The sequence below is a fragment of the Amblyraja radiata genome, chromosome 4 (genome assembly GCF_010909765.2).
Source record: "Amblyraja radiata isolate CabotCenter1 chromosome 4, sAmbRad1.1.pri, whole genome shotgun sequence".
Taxonomy (NCBI): domain Eukaryota; kingdom Metazoa; phylum Chordata; class Chondrichthyes; order Rajiformes; family Rajidae; genus Amblyraja; species Amblyraja radiata.
Window position 1 is genome coordinate 56887172 of NC_045959.1, and position 27326 is coordinate 56914497.

Genomic DNA, 27326 nt, shown 5'->3' on the forward strand with positions numbered 1-27326 from the left:
CTGGAATGGTGGGGTATGGATTTGCCAATGCACACCATTAATGACCTATTTACGAGTGCACCCCTGTAATTCCTTCATGTGACCGACTTTATTGAGATTTCGGGTGCGGGGAACAGCGGTAATGTAGGAAATGTAGCGTATTCGATTTTCAATAATCTTTTTGGATAACATAGCTGAAAATAAACCAATGAATAAGATTGGTGAATGTAGAGATACAGGACAAATGGTAGAATAGATTACAAGCCTCATTGGATACCCTTGGACTATCTTTAATCAAACTCTTCTCAAACTCATCTGCACTGAATGTTATTCCCTTTGTCCTGTTTCTGAAGCCAATTCTCCAACCAGTCAGCTAGTTCTCCCTGGATCCCATGCGCTCTAACCTTCCAGATCAACCTACCATGGTTTTCATCCAGAGCAGAGGAATCAAGAGAATGGTGGGTGTATGGAATGAGCTGCCAGATGAAGTAGTTGAGGCAGGTACTATAACATGCCAAGGGACTGTTTCTGTGCTAATGGCTCCATGACCCTTGGGTAAACGACTGTGCATTTACTATCTATTCCCATCATGATGTTTTACACCTCTATAAGATCACCCCTAAGCCTCCATCTTTGTTTTGCATGTTAGCCAGTCCAGGATGTCACAATGGCACAGCCAATAGAACCGCTGCCTCACAGCGCTAAAGATCCAGGTTCTATCCTGGCTATAGGTGCTGTCTGCGTGGAGTTTGCACTTTCTACCTGTTCTCAGCGTTGTTGCACATCAATCCAGAGACAAAGCCCGACGTCGCAATGGGGTAGAGGTTAATCGGACAGAACCCTAACTTATGAAAGGACCGTTCAGAAGCCTGATAACAGAGGAGATACAACCAGGGGCTGGGACAAACTGGAAAACTCTTTCAAGCTGCTAACATCGAAAGGAGGGCCAAATGGCCTTCCTCTGTGCCGATTTCAATCTATGATTTAAATCAGATTTAGTTTTACAAATGCAGCGTGGAAACAGGCCCTTCAAGTTTGAGTTGAGTTTAGTTCATTGTCATGTGTACCAGGGTACAGTGTGAAGCTTTTGTTGGGTGCTAACCAGCAATGGGAAGGCAATACATTATTACAATCGAGCAATTTACAGTGTACAGTGTACACGATAAAGGAAATAACTTGAATAACGTTCAGTGCAAGGTAAAGTCCGATCAAAGATAGTCTGAGGGTCTCCACTACCTGAGGTGTATAGTTGTTCAAGACTGCTCTCTAGTTGTGGTAGGATGGTTAAGTTGCCTGATTGGCCCACCGAGCCCCTGCCGACCAGCGATCACCCCGCACACTAGCACTATCCCGAACACTAGGGACAATTTACAATCTGTTTTACCGAAGCCAATTAACCTACAACCCGGGTACTCTTTGAGTGTGGGAAGAAACCAGAGCACCCAGAGAAAACCGAAGCAATCTCAGGGAGAATGTACAAAGTCCACAGAGACTGTAGTCAGGATTGAACCCTGGTCTCTGGCACTGTGAGGCAGCAGCTCTACCGTTGCACCACTGCACCACTGTGCCAATCCCAAATGCGAAACATGCAGGTTAGTGTGAGACATTGGGAGGTTGATTTTGCTCACAATAAAACATAACTATAATTGCTCAGTGACATATTAATTCAGCCTATCATTCGCAGACAGCTGCTTCAGCATCGCTTGCTGCAATGATTTAATTTGTTTGGAGTCATAGGAAGGTTTCAATACTGTAGCTTAAGGCATTGTACTCTTGTGCCCTAAACTTCATAAGTTCATAAGTTCTTGGAGCAGAATAAGGCCATTCGGCCCATCGAATCTACTCCGCCATTCAATGATGGCTGATCTATCTTTGCCCCTCAACCCCATTCTCCTGCCTTCTCCCCATAACCCCTGACACCCGTATTAGTCAAGAATCTGTCAATATCCGCCTTAAAAATATTAATTGACGGCCTCCACAGACGTCTGTGGCAAAGAATTCCACAGATTCACCACCCTCTGACTAAAAAATTCGACATTTCTTAACCTGTCTTAATTTTTCCTGTAGGAACATATGAGGGTGGCACAGTGGCGCAGTGGTAGAGTTGCTGCCTCACAGCGCTAGGTTCAATGCTGACCTTGGATGCTGCCTGTACGGAGTTTGCACGTTCTCCCTGTGACCGCGTGGGGTTTTTTCTGGGTGCTCCAGTTTCCTCCCACATTCCAAATACATAAGTTCTATAGACATAAGGTTGACAGACACAAAATCCTGGAGTAACTCAGCGGATCAGGCAGCATCTCTGGTGAAAAGGAATAGGTGACGTTTTGAGACTCTTCTTCAGATTTGTAGGTTAATTAGCTGCTGTTAATTGTAAATTGTCCCCAATGTGTTTGATAGTGCTAGTGTTGCGGTGATCGTTGGTCGGCTTGGACTCAATGGCCAAAGGGCCTGTTTCCATGCCGTATCTCCAAAGTCTAAAGTCTAAACAAGGAACTGCAGATGCTGGTTTATAAAAGAAGACACAGAGTGCTGGATTAACTCAGCGGGTCATTTTGGGGGTCAGCAGCCACTTGATATACCACCAGATTTACTCCAGCACTTTGTGTATTATTAATTTTATATGCCTGTATTTAATATCAATGCAAACTTAGAGCCTTCATCACCAAAGTACGATTACCATTTCTTATGGTCTTGGGCAGAGCTGTTGTCAAATCAAGCTGGGATGCATCCCCATAGAATGCTTTCCAAGGTGCATCTGTAGAGTTTGGTAAGAGTCGGGGCAAACATGCCGAACAGTCTTAGTCTTATGAGGACTTTAGAGATACAGCGTGGAAACAGGGCATTTGGCCTACCATTGAAAGACACAAAATGCTGGAGTAACTCAGCGGGACAGGCAGCATCTCTGGATAGAAGGAATGTGTGACGTTTTTGGGTCAAGACCTTTCTTCAGACTGAGCATCAGGGGAGAGGGAGTAACAGGCTGTATCATAAGAGATGAAGATCAAAGAAAATGTAGAATAGACCATTGATAGCTAGGAGAATGTGACAACAAAACAAACAGAGATATAATGTGAAGGTACACAAAAATGCTGGAGAAACTCAGCGGGTGCAGCAGCATCTATGGAGCGAAGGAGATAGGCAACGTTTCGGGCCGAAACGTTGCCTATCTCCTTCGCTCCATAGATGCTGCTGCACCCGCTGAGTTTCTCCAGCATTTTTGTGTACCTTTGATTTTCCAGCATCTGCAGTTCCTTCTTGAACACAGAGATATAATGTGATCAGGAGGACTCTGTACTCGTACATACAGCACCCGTAGTCAGGATCAGACCACGGGGCTGGAAACTGGAAGTATCCTGAGCTAATTCTGCTACCACCATCATCTATAGTGTTGGCTCCCACTGATTGTCGCCAGAAGCTTCCGTCCTTTGCAGGACAGACGATGACAGCGATGTCAACATTTGAAACATGGGAGATGGAGACGAAAGAAGAAGTCAGGATCAAACCCGGGTCTCTGGCGCTGTGAGGCAGTAACTCCACCGCTGCGCCTTCATGCTGCCCACAGATCCTGAGTCCCTCCAGCACTTAGATTTTACTCAAGATTACAGCATCTGCAGAAATCAAATGTTAATTTTGTGCTTCTCTCTCCACAGATGCTGCCTGACCTGTTGAGTATATTCAGCGTTTCACGTTTAATCTTTGTGAGGAAATCAGTCTTGTGGTTGTACAGGTAGGCACCGCTGATTTGCTTTTGCTAAAGTGATTGCGGTTCGGTGAAATATTCATGTTTTTACTTCCGCCAGGGATGGGAAAAATGGTTTCCAACTGATCAAACACTTGAAGTGAAGTGGGAAATTCGACATACTAAATCCAACATTAAGGGTGATCCAGCAGATGAGGAAATCAAAAGACACCCTTAAAGGAACAAAATCTCCCTTTTTGCTCTACCTATTGTAATTGAGTTTGACGGAATTATATCCATTCCTCTGTTATCAGGCTTCTGAACGGTCCTTCCATAAGCTAGGGTACTGTCCGATCCACCTCTACCCCATTGCGGATATTGGACTTTGTCTATGGAACTAATGTGCTACAATGCTGAGAACTACATTCTGCACTCTGTACCTTTCCCTTTGCTCTATCTATTGTACTTGAGTTGGACTTGATCGTATTTATGTATAGTATTATCTGATGTTTGGATTGCATGCAAAACAAAGCTATTGTCCTTGGATTTGACCTGATAGTATTTACATAGAACATAGAAGAGTACAGAAGTATGTGTAGGAAAGAACGGCAGATTTTTTTCTCTCAAGAGATGCTGCCTGCCCGCTGAGTTACTCCAGCATTTTGTTTCTACCTTGGAGTACAAAACTACTCTGGATGACCCAATGTTACTGCCTGCTCCTTTCCCACTGAATTAATTTCCACATACCTCTACTTCATCCTATCCCCCTGGTTCAATCCCTCCCGACCTTTGTCCAAGACACCTCATACGCCATTCGTCTCATCAATGACATGTTTTCCAGGCCTCCACTCCTTCATCTTTACTATGGACATTCAGTCACTCTGCACCTCCATCCCTCACTAGGAAGGTCTGAAAGCCTTCCGTTTCTTCCTTGCCCGCAGAACCAACCAACTTCCCTCTACCAACACTCTCCTCCACCTAGCGCAGCTGGTCCTTGTACCCCACAACTTTGCCTTCGACTCCTCCCACTTCCTCCAAATCCAAGTCGTAGCTATGGGCATCCGCATGGACCCAAGCTATGCCTGCCTCTTTGTAGGGTACGTCAGACAATCCTTGTTCCAGGTGTACACTGGCCCTATCCCCAAACCCTCTCTGCTACATCGACGACTGCATCAGGGCTACGTCCTGCACCCATGCAGAACTCACAGACTCATTAACTTCACCACCAATTTCCATCTTGCACTCAAATTTACTTGGACCATCTCCGACATCTCCCTACCTTTCTTGATCTCACCGTCTCCATCACAGGAGATCGATTATCAACTGTCATCTATTATAAACCTACTGACTCTAACAGCTATCTAGACTACACTTTTTCCCACTCTGCCTCCTGTAAAGACTCTATCCCCTACTCCCAATTCAACCATCCACACCACATCTGCGCCCAAGATGAGGTGTTCCATACCAGGACATCCGAGGTCCTCATTCTTTAGGGAACGGGGGTTCCCCTCTTCCATCATAGTTGAGGCCCTCAAACGTGTCTCCTCGGTTTCCCGCTGCTTTGCTCTTGCTCCCACTCCCCCCAGTTGCAAGAAGGACTGAATACCCTTGGTCCTCATCTTTCACCCCATCAGCCATCGCACACAGCACATAATCCTCCGACATTTTCGCCACCTCCAACGGGATCCTACCACCAGTCACATCTTCCCATCTCCACCCCTTTCCGCTTTCCGCAGAGACCGCTCCCTCTGCAACTCCCTGGTTAACACATCCCTTCCCAACCAAACCACCCCCTCCTGTGGACCTTTCCCCTGCAACAAGGAGAAGCAACACCTGTCCCTATACATCCTCCAAGGACGCCAACAGTTTCCTGGTGAGGCATCTCTTCCAACCTCATCTACTGCATCTGGTTTTCCAGGCATATCGGCGAGACCCAGCGCAGGCTTGGCGATCATTTTGCTGAAAACCTCTGCTCAGTCCGCCTAGACCTACGCAATCTATCGGTACCATGTGTACCAAAGTACAGTGAAAAACTTATCTGCAATCAAATCAGATAATTCTATACGTAAATGTGAATATTTAAGATGAGAGGGGCAAAGTTTAAAGAAGATGTGCGGAGCAGGTATTTATTTATACAGGTTTGTGGATTAATAGGTTGTTGCCCCTTGTGTGTAAGATATGAAAGTGGGATAAGGTAGAACTAGGGTGAATGGGTATGCGATGGTCGGTGTGGACTCGATGGGCCAAAGGGCCTCTAAACTAAACTATATTCCAAGTGCAACCTCACCAACGTCTTGTGTAACTTTAACATAATGTCCCAACATCTGTGCTCAGTTCCTCGAGTGATGAAGGCCTGTGTTCCTTCTTCACCACCCTATCTACCCGTGATGTCACTTTCAGAATGTTCGAAGGTCAGAGTTCCATTGCAGAGAGGATAAGAAATCTTGCTTTCCCTCTGGAATGTTGCCTTAAATCTTATCCCCTGAATAAAAACCATTTTGGGACATTTTATGTTTACAAAAGAGCCCTGCATCATAATCATAGCCTGAAGACTAGATTATCCATTTAATCAACTCATTGGCATTTATGTTTTTTAAGATTTCCAGTTATACATATGAATTTTAATTTGTGCATTTGAGGGGAAAAATTTATTTTTATTTTCTAAACTACTGGATTGTTAGATTTCCTTGTCATATCTGTTTAGAGATGTAATATAGTCATAGTCATACAGCACGGAAACAGCCCCATCGGCCCAACTTGCTGACACTGACCAACATGCCCCATCTACATTAGTCCCACCTGCCTGCTTTTGGCCCACATCCCTCTAAACCTTTCCTATTATCATGTGTCTGGTAGCTTGTTCCATTTACCCACCAGCCTCTGTGAAAAAGTTTTTCCTCGGGAACCTAATAAATCTTTCCCCTCTCAGCTTAAACCTATGTTCCCTGGTTCTTGATTTCCCTACTCTTGGTTAAAGAGTACCCTATCTATACTCACCCTAGGTAAACATAGATGGGCTGGTATCCAAAGATTCAAAACTCAGCGGGTCAGGCATAAACTCTGGAGAACATGGATAGTTGCTTTTCGGCTGCGATCCTTCTTCAGACTCAAGGTGGGTAGACGATGTTTCGGGACAGGACCATTCTTCAGTCTAAAGAAAAGCTGCGAACCAAAATGTCACCTATCCATGTTTTTATCTTTAACACTTCCCTCCAGAGTCACTAGAATTCCTTCCAGGTAAGACAGAGGTTCAGTTGCACCTCCTCTAACCTCATCCACTACCTCCGGTGTTCCTGATGTCGGCGAGACCAGGGGCGGAAAACCTGGGGACCCCAGAGGGGACACGTCCCCCCCATGTTTTGAGAGGTGGGGGACATCCCCACCAAGTTTTTGTAATCCGGATTTTAAAATCTCCGCTGTCCACTGGACAATGGAGGTGGGACTGCTGATCGAGGGCGCCGATTGGACGAGAGAGATGTCGGTCAGCAGGCAATGGGGGCGGGACATGATGATTCAGCGCGATGATTGGAGGAATGGGGGGGGGGGTGGGACTGAGGATAGAGCGCAGTGATTGGAGGAGGGAGACGTGGCACAGACCTGCGCCTCATCCACAGCCAGGATCGATCCCGGCCGGGTCTCCGGCTCTGTCCCGTCCCCACCCGAGCGCCCCCCACGGGTGACCAGAGAAGTCGGGAGTCAGACGGGCGCGGCGCCCCCAGGCCCACAGCCAGCGCAGAGTAGCAGCGCTAAACCCAACTCAACTGCCTGTCCCGCCAGGTGAACCTGCCTGACTTGCGGGAAATATGGCGAGCACGGAGAAGCAGCGCTGGTATCCCGTCAGTCCAGTCAGGGCTGTAGGTTAACCCGGCGAGACAGGCAGAGTTGAGCTGCATTTAGCGCTGGATTGAGCCTCGGAAGCCTCGCGCGCGTGTGTGAGTGTGAGCATGCACGCGCGGCCGCCAGAAAATTGTGTCCCCTCTGTCCCCCGGTCCCCTCCATATTTTAATAGCGAGTTCCGTGCCTGGGCGAGACCAAACAAAGACTTGGCGACCGTTTTGTTGAACACTTGCGATTGGTCAGACGAGGCCTACAGGATCTCCCAGTTAACTTCCCTTCCTGTTCCCACACTGACCTTTCTGATTTGGGCCTCCTCCACTGTCAGAGTGAGGCCATACACAAATTGGAGGAACGGCACCTCATATTCCGCTTGGGCAGCTTACACCCCAACGGTATAAATTCTCACATTTTTGGTAACCACCAACTCCTCCCTCTCCCTCTTTCCCCATACCCACTCTCCCCCCTTCCCTCCCCACTTCCCTACCCCCTTCCCTCACCCTCCCCTGTGCCCCAACTGGAATTGTACCAATTGCTCCCCCTCTCCTTCATCTACATTCCTTCCTCTAGCTTCACAATTTGCAACTTTTTCATAGATACGCAGATACCGCCATTCAATGTGAACATGGCTGATCATCTACAATCAGTACCCCGTTCCTGCCTTTGATTCCACTAGCCCTAAGAGCTCTATCTAACTCTCTTTACAATCATTTTATCTCACACCTCCTATATTTTCATCTCTGCCCTTTGTCCAACCATTTGCTATCAACCTCCCCCCCACCTGTGTCCCACCTATTACCTGCCAGGCTTTTTCCTGTCCCTCCTCTCTTCCAGCTTTCTTCCCACCGCAACCCCACAATCAGGCTGAAGAAGGGTCCCGAACCGAAACGTCATCCATCCATGTTCTCCACTTTGTGTATTTTTTTGTAAACCTGAATCTTTTGTAAACCAGTAAACTTGTGTTAAGGAAATGTTTCATTAGCCATCGATGATAGTAATATAATTCTGAGTACCACAACTGAAGTTGACCTTGTGTCGAGAGGAACTTGATATCGGTGGTTTAGGTTTAGGGTTGTTATTGTGACATGTACCGAGGTATAGTGAAAAGCTTTGTTTTACATGCTGAAAAAACAGATTCGATATATACAATCAGTTCAGACATATGTTTTTAGGTTAATTGGCTTCTGTAAATTGACCCTAGTGTAGGAGGTGAAATGGGATAACATAGAACTAGTATAAGGGTGATCGATGGTTAGCATGGACTCAGTGGGCTGAAGGGCCTGTTTCTACGCTGTATCTCTAAACTAAACCAAACCCATTGGATTTTTTGGTTTATTATTGTCACGTGTACCGAGTGAAAAGCTTTATTTTTGATTATCAAATCAGCTAATGCTACACATAAATACAATCAAGTCAAACTCAAGTATAATAGGTCGAGGAAAGAGGAAGATACAGTGTGCAGAATATAGTTCTCAGCATTGTAGCGCATCAGTTCCAGAGATAAAGCCCACTATGGGATAGAGGTGAATCGGACAGTACCCTAGCTTATGGAAGGACCGTTCAGAAGCCTGATAACAGAGGGAAAGAAGCTGTTCCTGAGTGGTGCTTTCAAGCTTCTGTACCCTCTGCCAGACGGGAGCGGGGAGAAGAAGGAATGAGCAGGGTGGGACAAGTCTTTGATTATGTTGGTTGGTTTCCCGACGCAGAGTGAAGTGTAGATAGAGTCGATGGTGGGGAGTCTGGTCTGTGTGATGGACTGGGCTGCACCCACTTCCTGTAGTCTTGTGCAGAGCTGTTCCCAAACCAAGCTGTGATGATATAATCTGGTTGCCAGAGTTCAAATTACAAATAGGGATTAGCAGAGTTGTGCTGTTCAGGTTAAGAAGGCTGTTGTGTAATCTGATTTTGAGTTTTCAAGGGAACTTGATACAGTAGGTGAAATGATTCATGCTGGTGATGATCTGACAACGGGCACCAATCCTTGTGGGTCTTTTCCTAACTGCCGTTTGAAAGTTATTATCTAAGCTGATTCCAGAAAGAAGGTAAGAGAAGATAGAACTGTACAGCAAAAGGACAGACCCTTCGGCCCACAATGAATGTGCTGAATATGATGACGACCGGGTATTATCTACTTACGCATAATTCATATCCCTCCATTCCCTGCATATCTATTTGTCTGTCTAAAAGCCTCTTAAATGCCACTATCTTTTAGAAACATAGAAACATAGAAAATAGCTGCAGGAGTAGGCCATTCGGCCCTTCGAGCCTGCACCGCCATTCAATATGATCATGGCTGATCATCCAACTCAGTATCCTGTACCTGCCTTCTCTCCATACCCCCTGATACCTTTAGCCACAAGGACCACATCTAACTCCCTCTTAAATATAGCCAATGAACTGGCCTCAGCTACATTCTGTGGCAGAGAATTCCAGAGATTCACCACTCTCTGTGTAAAAAATGTTTTTCTCATCTCGGTCTTAAAAGGTTTCCCCTTTATCCTTAAACTGTGACCCCTTGTTCTGGACTTCCCCAACATCGGGAACAATCTTCCTGCATCTAGCCTGTCCAACCCCTTAAAAATTTTGTAAGTTTCTATAAGATCCCCCCTCAATCTTCTAAATTCTAGCGAGTACAAGCCGAGTCTATCCAGTCTTTCTTCATATGAAAGTCCTGACATCCCAGGAATCAGTCTGGTGAACCTTCTCTGTACTCCCTCTATGGCAAGAATGTCCTTCCTCAGATTAGGAGACCAAAACGCAATACTCCAGGTGTGGTCTCACCAAGACCCTGTACAACTGCAGTAGAACCTCCCTGCTCCTATACTCAAATCCTTTTGCTATGAATGCTAACATACCATTTGCTTTCTTCACTGCCTGCTGCACCTGCATGCCTACTTCCAATGACTGGTGTACCATGACACCCAGGTCTCGTTGCATCTCCCCTTATCCTAATCGGCCACCATTCAGATAATAGTCTACTTTCCTGTTTTTGCCACCTTTTCTGCCTCTACCATCACCCCTGGCTGTGCTATGCTCTCTGGTATATAACATTTCCACCCAGGGAAAAACATTCTGACTGTATCTACGCCTCTCATCATTTTATAAACTTTTATCTTTACTTTAGACTTTCGAGATACAGCGCAGAAACAGGTCCTTCGGCTTGCCGAGACTGTGCCGACCAGCGATCACCCTGTACACTAGCACTATCCTACACACTAGGGACACTTTGCAATTCTTACTGAAGCCAATAAACCTATAAACCTGTATGTCTTTGGAGTGTGGGAGGAAACCGGAGCACCCGGAGAAAACCCACACGACACAGGGTGAACGCACCAACTCAGTATAGACAGCGCCTATAGTCAGGATCGAACCCGAATCCTGTGAGAAGCAACTCTACCACTGTGCCACCATGCCTCCACATTGCAGGGAAAAATATCACTGGGCTTTTGTGAAAGACTGGTTCATGGAAATGATGAATGTTTGGGCCCAGTATCCAGAGGTGTGAGAATGCCAAGCGGGAGGGAATGGCGATGATTCATCATATTTAAAACTAACGATGACAGCCAATGTTATGGGAAGCACAGGTTGCGGCTTTTGGTGCTGTTGTAATTAGGAAAAGTCAATTGTTTGCTATGAATTGTGTCAAGTACCATTCTGCCTGTTCACTGAAACAAACATTGATTACATTTGCTGGGAAAGGAAACTAAAGGCCATGATTAACAATCTGGAAATATGAATTTGAATCCCACCAGGGGAAATAAAATTAAAATTCAATTAATGGGGCGGAACTTTGCCATAGAGTCACACAGCGTGGAAACAGGTCCTTCAGCCTAACTTACCGCTGACTGGATAGCACGTTACAAAAAAGCTTTTCACTGTACCACGTGACAGTAAACTCAACTGAACAAAACTAAATCAAACTTGCCCACACTGACCAACGTGTCCCATCTACACTAGTCCCACCTGCCTGTTTTTGGCCCATATCCCTCTATATCGGTCCAGTCCATGTATCTGTCTAAATGTTTTATATGTTGTGGCACAGCTGGTTGAGCCGCTGCCTCACAGCGCCAGACACCCGGATTCGATCCTGACCTCGGGAGTTGTGTGTATGGACTTTGCATGTTCTCTCTATGACCGTATGCATTTCCTCCGGGTGCTCCGGTTTCCTCCCACATCCCAATGACATGCGAGATTATAGATTAATTGAGCTCATGTAAATTCCCGTAGTGTGTAGGGAGTGGATGAGAAAGTGGGATAACATAGAACCAGTGTGAATGGATGATAGATGGTCAACATTTAAGGGAAATAAACTCCAAGCCAATGAACCCTTTAGTTTAGTTTAATGTGGATACAGTGAGAAGCTTTTGTTCTGTGCTAACCCGTCAGCAGAAAGACTATACATGATTACAACTGAGATGTCCACAGTCTACAAATACATGATAAAGGGAATAATGTTTACATTGAAACATAGAAACATAGAAAATAGGTGCAGGAGGAGGTCATTCGGCCCTTCGAGCCAGCACCGCCATTCATTGAGATTATGGCTGATCGTCCCCTATCAATAACCCGTGCCTGCCTTCTCCCCATATCCCTTGACTGCACTAGCCCCTAGAGCTCTATCTAACTCTCTCTTAAATCCATCCAGTGACTTGGCCTCCACTGCCCTCTGTGGCAGGGAATTCCATAAATTCACAACTCTCTGGGTGAAAAAGTTTTTTTCTCACCTCAGTCTTAAATGACCTCCCCTTTATTCTAAGACTGTGGCCCCTGGTTCTGGACTCGCCCAACATTGGGAACATTTTCCTGCATCTAGCTTGTCCAGTCCTTTTATAATTTTAAATGTTTCTATAAGATCCCCCTCATCCTTCTAAACTCCAGTGAATACAAGCCTAGTCTTTTCAATCTTTCCTCATTTGACAGTCCCGCCATCCCAGGGATCAATCTCGTGAACCTATGCTGCACTGCCTCAATCACAAGGATGTCCTTCCTCAAATTAGGAGACCAAAACTGTACACAATACTCCAGATGTGGTCTCACCAGAGCCCTATACAACTGCAGAAGAACCTCTTTACTCCTATACTGAAATCCTCTTGTTATGAAGGCCAACATTCCATTAGCTTTCTTCACTGCCTGCTGTACCTGTAAGCCAACTTTCAGTGACCGGTGTACAAGGACGCCCAGGTCTCGCTGCACCTCCCACTTACCTAACCTAACCTCATTGAGATAATAATCTGCCCCCTTGTTTTTGCCGCCAAAGTGGATAACCTCACATTTATCTATATTATACTGCATCTGCCACGCATCTGCCCACTCACTCAACCTGTCCAGGTCACCCTGCAACCTCCTAACATCCTCTTCACAGTTCACACTGCCACCCAGCTTTGTGTCATCCGCAAACTTGCTAGTGTTGCTCCTAATTCCCTCTTCCAAATCATTAATATATATGGTAAACAGTTGCGGCCCCAACACCGAGCCTTGCGGCACTCCACTCGCCACTGCCTGCCATTCTGAAAAGGACCCGTTCACTCCTACTCTTTGCTTCCTGTCTGCCAACCAATTTTCTATCCATGTCAACACCCTACCCCAATACCATGTGCTCTAATTTTAGTCACCAGTCTCCCGTGCGGGACCTTATCAAAGGCTTTCTGAAAGTCTAGATACACTACATCCACTGGCACCCCTTCATCCATTTTACTTGTCACATCCTCAAAAAATTCCAGAAGATTAGTCAAGCATGATTTCCCTTTCATAAATCCATGTTGACTTGGACTAATCATTTTACTGCTATCCAAATGCCCCATTATTACCTCTTTAATAATTGACTCCAGCATCTTTCCCACCACCGAAGTCAGGCTAACTGGTCTGTAATTCCCTGTTTTCTCTCTCGCTCCTTTCTTGAAAAGTGGGATAACATTAGCTATCCTCCAATCCACAGGAACTGATCCTGAATCTATTGAACATTGGAAAATGATCACCAATGCATCCAATATTTCTAGAGCCACCTCCCTGGTGGCACTGGGATGCAGACCATCAGGCCCAAGGGATCTATCATCCTTCAGTTCCATTAGCCTACCCAATACTATTTCTCGCCTAATGAAAATTTCTTTCATTTCCTCTACCCCCTTAGATCCTCTGTCCTCCAGTACATCTGGGAGATTGTTTGTGCCTTCCTTAGTGAAGACAGATCCAAAGTACCTATTCAACTCTTCTGCCATTTCCTTGTTGCCCATAATAATTTCACCCTTGTCTGCCTTCAAGGGACCCACATTTGACTTTGCTACTCTTTTACCCTTAACATATCTAAAGAAGCTTTTACTGTCCTTCTTTATATTCCTGGCCAGCTTCCCTTCGTACTTCATCTTTTCAGCCCGTATTGCCCGTTTTGTTTCCTTCTGTTGTCCTATGAAAGTTTCCCAATCCTCTGGCTTCCGGCTACTCTTTGCTGTGTTATACATCTTTTCTTTTAGTTTTATTCTATCCCTAACTTCTCTTGTCAGCCACGGTTGCCTCCTACTCCCCTTAGAATCTTTCTTCCTTTTTGGAATGAAATGATCCTGTGTCTTCTGGATTATGCCCAGAAATTCCTGCCATTGCTGTTCCACCATCATTCCTGCTAGGATCCCTTTCCAGTCTACCTTGGCCAGCTGCCCTTTCATGCCTTCATAGTCCCCTTTGTTTAACTGCATCACTGACACTTCCGATTTAACCTTCTCCTTCTCAAATTGCAGATTAAAACTAATCATATTATGATCACTACCTCCAAGCGGTTCCTTTACCTCAATCATATCATATCTGTCATTCTCTTATCATATCTGGTTCATTGGACAACACTAAATCCAGAATTACCTTTTCTCTGGTCGGCTCCATTACAAGCTGCTCTAAGAATCCATCTCGGAGGCCCTCTACAAACTCTCTTTCTTGGGGTCCTGAAGCAACCTGATTTTCCCAGTCTACCTGCATATTGAAATCCCCCATCACCACAGTGGCATTACCTTTGTTACATGCCAGTTTTAACTCCTGCTGCAACTTACACCCTACATCCGGGCTACTATTTGGGGGTCTGTAGATAACACCAATTAGTGTCTTCTTGCCTTTACAATTCCTCAACTCAATCCACAGTGACTCTACCTCATCAGTCCCTATGTCTCCCCTCGCAAGGGACTGAATTCCATCCCTCACCAGCAGAGCTACCCCCCCCCTCCTCTGCCCACCTGTCTGTCCTTTCTATAGGATGTATAACCCTGAATATTAAGTTCCCAGGCCCGATCCTCCTGCAGCCACGTCTCAGTAATCCCCACAATGTCATATCTACCAACCTCTAACTGAGCCTCAAGCTCATCTACTTTACTTCTTATACTTCGCGCATTCATATACAATACTTTTAATTCCTTACGCATCTCACCTTTCACATCGATCCCTATTACACTTGGCCATACTCTCCTATCCCTTTGTGAGCTTTCTTTCCCATTAATTCTGGGGTCATTAACCATCCCTTTACTCTCTTTCCCTTTAACTCCATCCTCCACTATCCCATTTAACACCCCACCCCCCTTATTCAGTTTAAAACCACCTGTGTCGCAGTGGCAAACCTGCCTGCCAGAATGCTGGTCCCCCACCTGTTAATTGAATACCTTTATTTGTCATTCAGACCTTTCGGTCTGAACGAAATGCTGTTGCCTGCAGCCATACATGTAATAATAACAAAACACAATAAACACAAATTAACATCCACCACAGTGAGTTCACCAAACACCTCCTCACTGTGATGGAGGCAAAAGTCTTAGAGTTACTGTCTCTTCCCTCCTCTTCTCCCTCTGCGCCGAGGCGATACCCCACCGGGCGATGGCGGCCCGGGGGGAGGTCGAAGCTGCCCGCAGCTGTTGCAACGGGTGCTCCGGAAAACAGGCACCAGCCAGTGACCTGCGAGCTCCCGACATTGTCCTCCATTGGCCCGCGGCCGAGCCCCGGATCCAGGTTGCCGCCGCCTCAGCCGCCGTAGCACCGTCTCCGCTCCGCACCGGGCCGCCCACAAGGCAGCGTCTCAGCCCCGCACCGGGCTGCTCACACGGGAGCACCTTCCAGCCGGTAGCCGTGCTGGCCGCACAGGAGTGTCTCAGCTCCGCACCGTCCGCCCTCACCGGAGCGCCGAGTCGTGCCGCTACCCGGACGTCGCCACAGCTCGAAGACGGCCAGCCTCGCGTTGGTGAGTCCTGGCTGGCTCTACCTCCGGACCCTCGAGGTCGGTCGCAGGTTGGAGGCCGCCAGCTCCGCCATTAGGCCTCAGCGCAGACGGGGGAAGAGAAGGGGGATACGACAAAAAGTCGCATTCCCCCGAAGGGAGAGACAGAAAGCTCTGTTTCACCCTCCCCCCACACACATAACACCACCTAATAACCAAAAAATTACTAAACTAGACAAAAAAAAACCGACATAAAAAGTAAAAACAGACAGACTGCAGGCGAGCCGCAGCTGTATCACAGCGCCGCCACTTCCGGTAATGTGCAATCCGGCCCTTTTGTACAGTTCCCCCTTACTCCAAAACAGATCCCAGTTATCTAAGAATCTAAATCCCTGCCCCATGCACCAGTTCCTCAGCCACACATTCAGGTCCCGTATCTCCCTGTTCCTGCTCTCGCAAGCACGAGTAACTGGAAGCAAACCGGAGATAACAACCCTGGAGGTCCTGCTTTTCAGCATTTTTCCAAGCTCTCTAAAGTCACGCTGCAGAATATTCATCCCCTTCTTTCCGACATCATTTGTGCCGACATGCACTACCACTTCCGGCTGTTCACCTTCGCCCTTGAGGATTTTCTGCACTCTGTCCGTGACATCCTGGATCCTGGCACAAGGAAGGCAGCACACCATCCTCGAATCCCGTCTGTTGCCGCAGAAACCCATGTCCGTACCTCTCACAATGGAGTCTCCAACTACAATGGCATTGCCTGATGTTGGCCTCTTTGGTTTTGGCTCAACAGCCCTTTTTGCTTCGCAAGCCAGTCCGCTGCTCAGTGTGATAACGTCTTCTGTCCCGACAGCTTCTAAGTGGGTGAACCTGTTCACAAGAGGTACAACACCCGGGGACCTTTGCATTCCATGCTTCCCTCCCTTTCTCACCGTCACCCACCTCTCTCTTCCGGTACATTAGGTGTAACAATCTTACTGTAGGACGTCGAGGAACGACTCAGTTTCTCGGACGAACCTGAGGTCATCCACTTGCTTCTCCAGTTTCCCAACATGGTCCCTCAGGAGCTGTACCTGGATGCACTTCTCACATTTGTAGCAGCCAGAGGCACCAGCAGCTCCCTAAGAGCCGTCCTGCTTATGTTGACTGATAAATTGCCTATCTTCCCAATTTACAAACCAAATTCCTCAGTTTTCAACTGTTTTCCCCCTCAGACTCACTTCTAACTCGCCTCCCACTCGGGCTAGAGCCAATCAGTGCTTTCTCCCTGCTTCTCTTTGTTGCTCTTCAAAATCCACAGGAGCTCTGAGTAATAGTGCAATATATATTCCAGTAAAGTCCAAAGGTAGTCTGAGGGTCTCCAATGAGGTAGATAGTAGCTCAGGACTGCTCTCTAGTTGTTGGTCGGATGGTTCGTTTGCCTGATGACAGCTGGGAAGAAACTGTCCCTGAATCTAAGTGTAGATGGAGACAATGGATGGGATGTTGGTTTGGGCTGCATCCACAATTCTCTGCAATTTATTGGGCCTTGGATGGAGCTGTTCCCAAACATTACTGTTGAATGACATTCAAGTCCATTAAACCAATATATATATATATAGCTATCTATATATGTGTATATTAATGGAAGGATGTGGAGGCTTTGGAGAGGGGGGTTTCCAGAATGCTGCCTGGATTAGAGGGTTTCAGCTACAGCTACAAAGGCAATATTTTTTACTGCATTACATTCCTATGGTTTGTAAACACCTGAATCCTGATTGCTACACATAAATGTAGAAACAAACAACTGCAGATGCAAAAGAGGTTGACTAAACTTGGATTGTTTTCTATAGAATGTCGGAGGTTGAGGGGAGACGACAGAAGTATATAAAATACCGAGAGGCATAGACAGGGTAGATAGTCAGAACCTTTTTCCAAGGTTGGAAATATCCAACACTAGAGGGCATAGGTGAGAGGGGGTAAGTTTAATAGAGATGTGAGGGGCAAGTTTTTACACAGAGTGGGGGGGGGGGGGGGGGCTGGAACAGAGGTGGTGGTGGAGGCAGATATAATAGTGGAGTTAAAGAGGCTTTGAGATAGGCATGTGGAATTGCAGGGAATAGAGGGATATGGATCATGTACAGGGAGATTAGATCAGTTTAACTTGCCATCATGTTGGCACAAACATAAATGTTCTATGTTCATGCAGCTGGAATGGCAGCATGAGAAGATCTGCTAGCACGGCAGTGTTGGATTGAATGGCCTGGACATTCATTGTAATACTTTAAGCCACTTCTATTGCTATGATTTATGCATGCACACATTTTCTAATTTTACGGTACTCTAATAAAAGTGCAAGTAAAGCATATCCAACATAACATCATGGTCATTGTGTTGGATATACTTTAGTAGATTGTTTACTTAACATAGAAACATAGAAACATAGAAAATAGGTGCAGGAGTAGGCCATTCGGCCCTTCGAGCCTGCACCGCCATTCAATATGATCATGGCTGATTATCCAACTCAGTATCCTGTACCTGCCTTCTCTCCATACCCCCTGATCCCTTTAGCCACAAGGGCCACATCTAACTCCCTCTTAAATATAGCCAACGAACTGGCCTCAACTACCTTCTGTGGCAGAGAATTCCAGAGATTCACCACTTATCATTCATACTTATCAAGTATGTCCTTCTGTGTTGAAAGTTTTGATATTCTGTCTCTGTGGGAACAATGTGTGAAATATGTGCTTCCTTCTATTACAATTGTGTAATCACATAACTACCTATCTGCTATATAACTGGTGTTGTATTGATGTGAGCGAATAAAGAAAATGCAGAGGCATATTACACTACCTTAACCAACCTTCCTTTCCTAAACGTAATCCATCCTTACGCCTTATTCATCATCGATTGTAATAAAATATCACAAAGACAATATTTTTACTGCATACATTCTTATGGTTTGTAAACACCTGAATCCTGATTGCTACACATAAATGTAGAAAAACAAAGAACTGCAGATGCAAAAGAAAGCAATGGGTCAGGCAGCATCTCAGGAGAACATAGATAAGCGATGTTTCGGGTCAGGACGCTTCTTTAGGCTTCCGAGAAAATTCTGAACAAGGTCCTGACCAAAAACTCCATATCCGTCTTCTCCTGTTTAGTTTAGTTTATTGTCACGTTTACGGTGAACCTCAGCTTTTTTTTGCGTGCTATCCAGTCAAAGAAAAAACTATGTGATTACAATCAAACCATCCACAGTGTACAGATAAAGGGAACAGCATTTAGTGCAAGATGAAGTCCGATTACACTTTTATTGAATTTATATTTTTTGGGACAACACGGTGGGGCAGCGGCAGAGTTGCTGCCTCCCTGCGCCAGAGATCTAGGTTCGATCCTGACTACGGGTGTTGTTTGTCCGGAGTTTGCACGTTCTCCCTGTGACTACATGGGTTTTCTCTGGGTGCTCCGGTTTTCTCTCACATTCCAAAGAGCGCAGGTTTGTAAGTTAACTGGCTTCTGTAAAATTGCCCCTGTGTGTGTAGGATAGAACTAATGTACGAGTGATTGACAGCCGGTGCGGACTCGGTGGGTTGGTCTGCTTCCATGGTAAATCTACAAAGTCCCAATTGAGGTATACATGTTCATAAGTTCATAAATGATAGGAGCAGAATTAACCCATTCGGCCCATCAAGTCTACTCCGCCATTCAATCATGGCTGATCTATCTCCCTCCTTACCCCATTCTTCGGCCTTCTCCCAAAAACCTCTGACACAGTTCTCTAGAGATACTGGCTAACCCGCTGAGTTACTCCAGCACTCTGTGTCTTCCTCTTCTATATATAGATTGATTCTCTGTTGCTATATCAGATCATAGACACGAGGAACATAGGCGCAAAGTACTGGAGTAACTCATCGGGTCAGGCAGCATCTCTGGAGAACATGGAGAGGTAATGTTTTGGGTCACAATCTTTTTAGTTTAGTTAGAAATACAGTGCGTGAACAGAGCCTTCAGCACACCGAGTCCACACCGGACAGCGATCTCCCCGTACACTACTAACACTTTCCTACACACTAGGGAAAATATATAATTTCTACCAACGCCAATTAACCTACAAACTTGCACATCCTTGGTGTATGGAAGGAAACTGGAGCATGAGGGCAAACCCACAAGGTCTATATAGACAGCACCCGTAGTCAGGATCGAACCTGGGTCTCTGGTGCTGTAAGGCCGCAACTCTACCATTACGCCACCGTGCCGCTCCTTCTTCAGACTGACCCAAGATTCAGGGTTGAGACAGTCAGAGAATTTGAAGAAGGGTCCCGAAACATCATCTATCCATGTTCTCCGGTGATGCTGACTAACCCACTAATTTACTCCAGCACCTTGTGATTTATCATATTCTTGGTTGGTGTATTGAGAACCCAATTATATTTGTTGTTGCTAAACTGTATCAGTAATTACATTGTTAAGCTGTAACTTATGATTCTACTGGAGTATATGCTTGTTTCTTGTTGCTCTGCTTCGAAGCACTTTGTGATGTTTTCCTATGCTAAGGAGGTTATATAAAAGCAAGAGAATGCAATGAAAGGATGGTGGCCCAGTGTTGCTATCAATGTGGTTTGTCCATACTACTTGTTTGATGTTAGGAAATTGACTCTTTGAGAAAAAAACTGCGCAGATGCCTGAAATCTGAAACTAAACCAGAAAAAGGGCGGCAAGCTGAGGCAGCGGTAGAGTTGCTGCCTTACAGCGACAGAGACCCGGGTTCAATCCTGACCTTGGGTGCCGTCTGTACGGAGTTTGTACGTTCTCCGTGACCGCATGTGTTTCTTCCAGGTGCTCCGGTTTCCTCCCACACTCCAAAGTGGCTTTGGTAAAATTGTAAATTGTCCAGTGTGTAGGATAGTGATGGTGGATGGGGATCGCTGGTTGGTGCGGACTCGGTGGGCCGAAGGGCCTGTTTCCGCTCTCTAAAGTCTAAAATATGCAAATAAAAACTATTCTAAAGGGTCCCGACCCAAAACATAGCCTATCCGTCACAAAAAGAGCATTGCGTACTGGCTACGGAATTATGATAATGTAATAAAAAGGAACTGCAGATGCAGGTTTACAAAGATAGACACAAAGTGCTGGAGTAACTCAGCGGGTTCTTCTTCTTGCTTATGGCGTGCACAGCCTAAAGTTGTAGGACAACTTAGTCTATTTGATCTTATTTGATTGTGCACGCCAGGTTGATTGCATTCGTTGAAACAGGGCAGACCACGTGAAGGTTGCAATCTCCCAACCCAACTCAGCGGGTCAGGAATAAGTGACATTTCGGGTCTGAAGAAGGGTTTTGACTCAAAACGTCTCCTATCCATGTTCTCCAGAGATGCTGCCTGACCCGTTGAGTTACTGCAGTGTTTATATGCAGTGATGGAAATGGGGTTTAGGAACTTGGGGTACTCTAAGGTCCGTGGGGCTGAGGTTGCGAAGGAAGGGGGGGGAAATTATTTTATGTGCCGTCATACCCATATAAGAGTACAAGAATGCGTAATTTGTTTATTGTGTATTTATAATATAGTTTATTGTGTATTATATGTCATCGCTGCTTTCTTGCATCTCTCTCTGTTTACATTACAAAATGTTCCATAATGGTATATAATGGTGGCGGCGCTGCCTTAGCAGCTGCGGCTCGCCTGCAGTCCGTCTGTTTTTTTCTTTTTTGTTGTTGTTCTTTTGTCCTGTTTTAGTTCATTTTTGGTTTATTAGGTTGTGTATGTCTGTGGGTGGGGGGGGGAAACATGTTTTTGGTCTCTTCCTTCGGGGGGGGATGCGACTTTTCTTGTCGTATCCCCCGACTCCGTCTCCGCCGAGGCCTAATAGCGGAGCTGGCGGCAGCGGAGCTGGGGCAGCGTTCCAGCGGCAGCGGCCACCCGGCCCGACCAGCGGGCCCAGTGTCGGGAGCTCGCAGGTCACAGGTTGCGGACCTGTTCTCCGGAGCTCCCGCAACAATTTGTTAATTTGTGTTTTTTGTGTGTTTTTGTCATTTTGTACTATATGTAGGACTGCAAGGCAACAAAATTTCGTTCAGACCGCAAGGTCTGAATGACAATAAAGGCTACTTTGACTTTGACTTTGAATCTCCATTTTTTGCTGTCACTTCTTTCTTTCTGCATGCCGTTTCTTCAGCACGCATTCTGCCACTAAGAAGCCATGTCCTCACATATTCTTCGGGGTTGAATTTTGACAGAGGAGGTCCCACAAACTTAATAAATAGAAGAGTTAAGAGATGATCAGTTTGAAGTCTTGCACGTTGAGGTGACATGCAGAAATTCATGCCACTGAAGCTTCTTTCACATTCTGCTGTTGATACTGGAATTGTATTTACAGCTGTTAGCAGCTGCTGAAAATCTGCAGAAACTACCTTCCCTTTAGATTCCTTGAATTCTCTGAAGGCTCTGACACAAAGCCGACCATTTAAGCCAAATTGTTCTGCCATTTCCTCTACGTCATTATCCCCAAAGGTAAAAAATAGATCTTCTGGAATATTGTTAATATCTAAATATTTCGACTTGTTAATTAACTTTTTACATTTATCATTGGAAGCTGTTGTAGATTCGAGCAGCCTGGATTTCATATTATTGACCAAACTCCTCAAAGACTGTTGTCTATGTAAAGTAGGTACTTTACCGGCTCTCAAATCTATTCCATTAAATATCATCTGGGTTGTTGCTTTCTCCACTTGAGTATAACATTTTCCTGGCTTCTTTATTTGACATTCAAGAACCTTGATAGTTTGTTTAATTTCCTCATGTGCTTCGGTTCTGCAGTTCAAGTGACAGTTCAGACAACTCTAGCAAACTGTCCATCAACAAGCCCAAATTATTTGCGAAAGCTGATGATTCTAATACTCTTTTTCACCCCCTCGTACTTTGCTCTCTCTGCACTAGATCTTGAAGCATCACAGGTTGCTTTTCCACAATGCTCCCAAATAGCTTTATAAGACTGCCACATTGCCTTTACAGTTCGGTAAGACGAAGCAATGCATCTCACGCTGAAAACACGACCAATTTTCAACAGTTGACAGTGAAGAGCCTCAGCGCATGCAATTAACTCATCCTGATTCTTAGGAGACCTGTGATATAAGGAATACAATTTATCACAAAATATCTGAAAATGATTCAAACCTGCAACTTCACTTATAGCATCACCTATACTGAGTTCAAGCCTGTGACTGGCACAGTGCCGAACAGTTGCATTAGGGAAATCATCAAGAAATAGATTTGCAACCCTGCATTTCGCCCTAACATGCACCATCAGTTACAAGTGATATCAAGTTCAAGTGAGTTTATTGTCATGTGTCCCTGATAGGACAATGAAATTCTTGCTTTGCTTCAGCACACAGAACATATTAGGCATTTACTACAAAACAGATCAATGTGTCCATATACTATAATATAAATATATACACACATGAATAAATATAATGATAAAGTGCAAATAACAGATAATTGGTTATTAATAATCAGAGTTTTGTCCGAGCCAGGTTTAATAGCCTGATGGCTGTGGGGAAGTAGCTATTCCTGAACCTGGTTGTTGCAGTCTTCAGGCTCCTGTATCTTCTACCTGAAGGTAGCAGGGAGATGAGTGTGTGGCCAGGATGGTGTGGGTCTTTGATGATACTGTCAGCCTTTTTGAGGCATTTTCTTTTAGGTACTGTATTGAAAAGCCACCTCTTTGTAAGCACCTTAAAAGCCCATCATATATAGATTTTGCATTTGCACCAAGTTTCATATGTTCTAAGTCAAAATAGAATGATATAGGTTGGGAAGATTCACCAACTGCTGCTCTCAAGCAGACGGCTAGAACAGTTTTCCCGTTAATAGTAGTAGATTCATCAATCATAATAGACATTTTAGTTTGTTTTAAAATTATACTTTCCACCACTGTCTTTCGCATCTGGTTCACTATGTGATGAGAAACATCTGCACATGACTTACGGGAGTGTAGAACATGTCGATGCCGTTATTAAGTCGATGCCATTACTTTCTTGCAGTTCAATATCAGAAGACATATCTGTGTATGGCCTACCTTTGTGTACAATATTATATACAGTTCTAAAAACTCGACCTGTTTTTGCTTCGTCCTTTTTCAGTGACATATACACTACATTTTCGATTGCTTTGTTTTCAGCTGTTTCATGGATTTTTTGGCATCTGGTTTGAGCTTCACTATTTTGGTGCTTAAAAATCTTTTTCCTTAAACTCATTAACTGTTTTGCTTTGTCAGCACTCCTACTACGAATTAACACTGCACCACTCACGAGACAAATGAGTTCCTTGTGTTCGTTCAAGTCCAAGATGACACTTGCTGCATACGCTACATCCTAGTTTTCTGTTTTTAACAATTAGCCAGGGATATTCTTTCTTTTTGTTTAAGTACATTTCTTGTGTCCAACAGCCTGGAAGATCACAGTTTTCAATATCTTTTGAAATGTCTTCACATGCAGTGTCAGGCGAAACAGCTACATCAGTTACATTATCATTTTCAAGTAATTTTACCTTATTTTTTGGCTGAGTATTTTCATTATCATTTATTTCTTCATCGATCTGAAGATGCTGTCTTTTAAAGTATCTCAGTATGCTCATGTTCACAGGGGTACACAAATCTGAAATTTATAGATATTTGATAGTGATATATAATAAAATTTGATAGTATATAATAAAATATTTCCGCTTGCACTATTGTTTTGCTAAATAAAACCATCCACAATAAAATATTCACCCCTCACGATTTAGGCTGGAAAAAACTATTGGTACTACTTATTTAATTTTCTCCCCATCCATTCTAATTTAACTAAAACACTTAATCTGAAAATACAGTTTCTTTTTTGGGCAGATAATAGAAAAAGTAATGCCCTTGGAGACAGCGGCTGATTGGACGGGAGGGGACCGATTTGTTCATTGGATGGGAATTTTAATGGAAGCTCGTTGGTGATTGGACGCAACCCCCCTAAAGACAGCGGTTGATTGGCCGCCAAATAATCGGGCACAAAAAAATTGACAAATAGGAAAGCGAAAAAATCGGAATTCCGATTTAAATCTGGTATAAGGTACATAGGGTGGGTATCGATTAATTCTAGACAACAGATTAAAAAAATTTTACCCCATTAAATCACTCGGGGTGTATTATGAGATGTTCTATGTTCAGTGTACAGCAAAACTGGCACTTCCAGAGTGGTCTATCGTGTTGTTTCTTCAGCGGACCATGGATTTATTTTAAGAGCAAAACATAAAGTGCTGGAGAACTCAGCAGGTCAGGCTGGAGTGTCTGAAGAAGGGTCTCGACTCAAAACGTCACCTATTCCTTCTCTCGAGATGCTGCCTGACCTGCTGAGTTACTCCAGCGAAAGACAGAGAGACACAGCGAGAGAGGGAGGGAAGGAGAGAGCGAAAGACAGAGAAACACAGCGAGAGAGGGAGAGAGGGAGGGAAGGAGAGAGCGAAAGACCGAGAGACACAGCGAGAGAGGGAGAGAGGATGAGGGAGAGAGGGCGAGGACGAGGGAGAGAGGGAGAGAGAGCGAGAGAATAATAAAATAAAGTGGAATAATAAAATAACGTGACTACCTGCACACCAGAAGGAGCCCGTGCTCACGGTCCGGAGCAATGACAGTGAGTTTATTAAATTCCCCCATGATTTTTATTCAAAGGAACGCGGTGTCATTAATACATGGTCAAAACACAATTACATTTACTGAGGAATGTGGATCGAGGTATTGATGACACATCGTATAACAAATCGTTTTCGTCTCAAGGCCGATGCAGCGTGACTCGTTATAACGATTATCCATGGTCATTTAAAAAAAAAAAACGTATTTAACAACTCTGACTCCCTTCTTGTACAGAAATTGGGCATACATCTGGAAACTGAAAAGTAGGGGAATGCCGCCTCCCTGCGTACCCCCTCATTTGCATCACTGTTTATATGAGGGTTTTGTTTTATGATTGACTGATGGTTGTACAATGGCCCAAGATTAAAAGATAAAAGATGGTGAACGAGACAGGGGGGAAATGTTAAACCAGAAGAAGGAATATAGGGGGAGGCGCAAGGAACTGCAGATTTTTTTTTTTCCAAAAGAAGACCAAGTGCTGGAGTAACTCAGCTCGCCAGGCAGCATCTCTGGATGGTCAGCATTTTGGGTCGGGACCCTGGCCAGTGGGGGGGGATGGGGGGGTTCTGTAGCGCTAGTATGTGTGTTGTGGGCCGAAGGGACTGGTTTCCAGAGGGCTAGTATGGACATTGTGGGCCGAATGGATTCTTGGGCTGGCAGCTCAGTCACTGAGGCCTGGCAGTGCAGTCACTCAGACCTGGCAGGCTGGCAGCTGAGAAACTGCCAGAAATTCTGCTCAAAACAGGTGACTGTGAGAGAGAAGGGGGAGAGGGTGGACTGAATGGATTATTGGGCTGGCAGTTCAGCGAGTCATGGCTGGTGGGCTGGCAGTTCACTTACTCATGGCCGAAGGGCTGGCAGTGCAGTCACTTACGGCAGGTACGCTGGCAGTTCACTCAGTTACCCCTCCTCCCTTTACCCCCCCCCTCCTTCCTTCACCCCCCCTCCTCCCTTCACCCCCTCACACACAGCACCAATACTAAAATGCCAAGTAACTTCAGAACGTGGTAAGCATACCGAATCCTGTTACTAACCATATACTCTATGTAAGAAGTTTGAAAATAAGAACACAGTTGTGCCTAAACCAAATGATTCAAACATTTAAAGCCATTTTTACTCTGAAACACTCCTCTACAGCTGTTGCTGCAGCAAAAACGTGCTTTAAATAACTTTCAACAAACACACTTACCATATACATAGTAGTAAGCTGTCTTGAATTACTCAAATGGTTCAGGGTGGCGTCTTCATTGTGGGCCTTCTGCACTCAGCGCCACCTATCTAGTAAGCGAAAATGACGCACTCAGCGCCACCTCTCTACTAAGCGGAAATGACGCAATCAGCGCCACCTCTCCACTAAGCAGAAGTCACGGAATGAGCAGCAATTTTGCATTAAACACAGTCCTGATGTAATAAAATGTTTATTCACGGTTTTTCCTTATAAAAGCTGTTGCACACTTTTCAATAAGGCAAAGTTAAAAGGCGCATGTTCAAAACAAACCTCTTGCATTTGGCAAGGCAATTTTAATTAAGCAAGTCAACTTTAATTAGGCAAGGCAACTTTAATTAGGCAAGGCAACTTTAATTAGACAAGGCAACTTTAGCATTCTCAAACCAAAACACACTTTTAGCAAGCATTTTAAAACCAAAAAACACTTTTAGCAAGCTTTTTAAAACCACATTAAGGGCACACAGTTTAGTAGACATGTATTCAGTGTTATTCACAACTCAGGCAGAGATGTGATCCTCTTGCTCCCCCATCTTGCAGAGACTGACTGAAGCACTCAACACTTCCGGGTTTTATAGTCCCTCCGGAAGGGGCGTGGCCTTCAGGAAAGAGAATCTCAACATTTTTTAAACACTAATAACTCTTTTATTTTTAATCGATGGGAAAAATCCTCTTGTCCTGCGCAGCGGAGAGGGACTCTGAGTAAGATGGCCAAAAATCACAGCCGTAAGTGGTAGCGTTTTTTCTAAAATCAATATACAGAACAACAGGAAGTGGTCAAGATCAGACTT

The 27326-nt window shown here is 45.0% G+C and overlaps 1 protein-coding gene across 3 annotated transcripts in view; it reads left to right on the top strand.

Moving 5' to 3' along the window:
* The window catches only part of kctd1 (potassium channel tetramerization domain containing 1), a 96989-nt gene that overhangs the window by 11596 nt on the left and 58067 nt on the right, over window positions 1-27326 (top strand). For 2 of the 3 annotated variants that reach the window (XM_033019498.1, XM_033019499.1), the window contains one exon: window positions 3630-3706. The exons of the other annotated variant lie outside the window; for it this stretch is intronic. The gene's annotated coding sequence lies outside the window, so the exon portion shown is untranslated. The remainder of the gene's footprint in view (window positions 1-3629; window positions 3707-27326) is intronic. 3 annotated transcript variants of the gene reach the window in all.